Source organism: Petaurus breviceps, unplaced genomic scaffold (genome assembly GCF_028583685.1).
Source record: "Petaurus breviceps papuanus isolate PSGF00001 unplaced genomic scaffold, PetGlider_PUasm1.0 90750, whole genome shotgun sequence".
NCBI classification, from domain to species: Eukaryota; Metazoa; Chordata; class Mammalia; order Diprotodontia; family Petauridae; genus Petaurus; species Petaurus breviceps.
Window position 1 is genome coordinate 11,650,019 of NW_027187335.1, and position 3,340 is coordinate 11,653,358.

Sequence of the window (3,340 nt, forward strand, 5' to 3'; positions counted from 1 at the left end):
CTTTCTTTCTTTCTTTCTTTCTTTCTTTCTTTCTTTCTTTCTTTCTTCCTTCCTTTCTTTCTTCCTTTCTTCCTTCCTTTCTTCCTTTCTTTCTTCCTTTCTTCCTTTCTTCCTTCCTTCCCTCCTTCCTTCCTTTCTTTCTTTTTCTTTCTTCCTTCCTTCCCTCCTTCCTTTCTCTCTTTCTTACTTTTTCTTCCTTCCTTCCTTTCTTTCTCTCTTTGTTTCTTCCTTCCTTCCCTCCTTCTCTCCCTCCCTCCCTCCTTTATTCCTTCCTTCCTTCCTTCCTTCCTTCCTTCCTTCCTTCCTTCCTTCCTTCCTTCCTTCCTTCCTTTCTTTCTTTCTTCCTTTCTCTCTCTCTTCCTTCCTTCCTTTCTTTCTTCCTTTCTTCCTTTCTTCCTTTCTTTGTAATACTGACCTCAAAGGCAGCAGAAAACGTGGAGAACATGTCGCTTTGCTCAGCTAATTCATTTGTGGATTATGCACAGATTCTAAAAGTTAGAAAGGGACCTTGGTGGTCACACAATCCAACTTCTCCAAACCGTAACTGTCACTGATAGAAGCACCTACAAGGCAGCCCATTGCATTTTTAGACACTTCTAATTGTTAGAAAGTTTTTCTCTACGTGGAACCTCAATCTGCTTTTATAGTTTCTACTCATTGTTTTCAGTTATGCCCTCTGAAGTCAGAATTGTGACATTCTCTAACTTCCAACTGTTGGCAGTATGGCGAAGTCTGGATTTGGATCAGGGATGAGCATGGAGAAAACAGGGATAGGGATCAAGGATGGGAGATATAGTCGGTTTCATATCTGCATATGTTCATTCTGTTTGATTCTCTGTTACAAAGTTAAAAAAAACAACATGCAGGACTCAGATTATTCAATATTCTCTATTATCTATACTTCTGTTTCCCTCCCTAATTGATATTGAGAGTGGAAAGCAAATGAAAGTAGTAGACACCTTCCCTCTACACCTCACAAGTACCTGAGCTTATGACTCCAGGAGCTATACTATCTTTATGTGCTAGGTTTACATTTAGCCCCTAGACCTTTTGAAAGAAAATGTGAGGGCACAAAAGAAGAGAACTTTTGTTTAGATGTTTTTATTTATGCCAGAGGGGTGGCATCCAGGCCCAAGCCTTACCTCAACAGTCAATATTTCAAGATGATCCCCACATAGGAGAACATACCTCTCCCCTCCAGGGCCCTGAAAAAGATCAGCTGAGGCAAATTAGAAACACACTCAGCCCAATTTCAGTTTATCCTTTGGGGGAATATGTTCTAGGGTAATGTCAGTAAAAATGATTCATTTTTACAACAGATTATAAAGCTGAAATGGCCTTAACACATAATGGGAAATAAAACAATAACACTGATGCTCAGGGGAGGTTAGATAACTGTGGTTATCACATGCTTCTCCCAGCCTGAAAGGCTCATCATTAAAGTAGTTTCTGATTGCAAACATGATTTAATACAAAGGATAATGGAAGTTACTGTAGGTTGTGCCTCTGGATCCACACATCTTCAATATCCAATCTTTTTTTTTCCCTCACATTTCAAGATGTGTGGGGAAGAGAGAATACCAATCCAATTAGCCTTCTTCCAGTGCAAACAAAGTTAGCCCTACTTGCCAGACAAGATTCATAGCCTAAATAAAAGAGGAGGAAATTTGGACTCTGTTCCAGTTGGAGATAGGAGAGGTGAGTTAATGGGGTCCTGTTGAGATATAAGAGGGAACACTTTCGCAGTCTCCCCGGGAGGAAATACTCCATTTATTTTTCTGCCTTACCAAGGGACGTCAGTTAGTTCCATTGATGGTATTCTATGTGACCAGAGGTGCATAATTATTGACAGGAAAACACCAAAAACCACATCCAGGGCCAGTGCTACTCTCAGACAACTGGGATGGTGGGTGGGGTGGAGCTTCGCAGGGGAGGAGTACAACCCAGTCTGCTATCTGATAGCACCTTCTTTCAAGTAATTATTCTTGCTAACTGGGTGCTAAGTGCTATTGTTTCTATCCTGCCAGGAGTCTCTAAATTGGATACTCTCTAAATTTGACAGGTTAGGTCAAAGCTCTGGTCACCCCCCATAACTTATGCCTTAGTTCCTCTATGTCCCCAAACAAGGGACAGAGAGGATCACAGAAGAGAAAATGGATAAGTGTGGTTATATAAAGTTGAAAAGGTTTAGTACGAACATATCCAATTGAGCTAAGATTAAAAGGCAAACAACTGGGGGAAAAATTACAAGTCTCTCTAATAAAGGTCTAATTTCCAAGACAAAAACAAGAGCCATTCTACAATTAATAAATTAATAATAGGCAACTCTCAATGGAAGAAACCCAGGCTATCTATAGTCATATGAAAAAATGTTCTATTAATTATATAAATGTAAAGTAATTCTGAGTGTCTAATTCACACCCATCAGAATGGCAAAAATGACAAAATGGAATACTGAGCAACCTCTCACTTTATATACCAAGATAAATTCCAAATGTATACATGACATAGACATTATTATTCTCTGTATTACTCAACATGGCACCACCATCTCCTAGTCACCTAGGCTCACAATATCCCAGGTATCATACTTCACTCCTCACTTCCTCTTATCCCCTATTTCCAATAAGTTTCTAAGTCTTGCCAATTCTACCTTTGTAACAATTCTTATATATCCCCTTTTGCTCTCTGACACTGCCATCACCCTGATGCAGGCCCTCAGAATGTGGCACTTGGATTATTGTAAGAGCCTGTTGCTTAGTCTCCCTGTCTCAAGCCTCCTCCCACTCCAGGTCATCCTCCATTCACCTGTCAAACTAATCATGTAAAAGGGCAGTTCTGACCATGTCACTTCTTTCTTCAATAAACTCCAGTGGTTTCCCATTGCTTCCAGGATTAAGTTAAGTACCCTGTTTGGCTTTTCAAGCCCTTCACAACCTGGTCCCCTACTACCTTTCCATCCTTCTTGTACCTTATTCTCCTGCATGTACTCTGTGATCCAGTTACTCTGACCTTTTTGCTGTTCTCTCCCAACTCTGCCTTTTCATTGTCTGTCCCCTGTGCTTGGAATTCTCTCCCTCTACATCTCCCAGGAATATTTTAACCGAAATTCAGTGCTTTCAGGTTAAAGAAAAAATACTACAGGCATCCATAAATAAATAATTCAAATGCCACGGAGTCACAGTCAGGATCACACATGATTTAACAGCCACCACTATAATGAAGTGGACAACTTAGTATATGATATTTCAGAAGGTAAAAGACATATACTTATAACCAAGAATAATTTACCCAGCAAAGCTGAGCATAATCCTACAGGGGAAAAATACATCTTTGATGG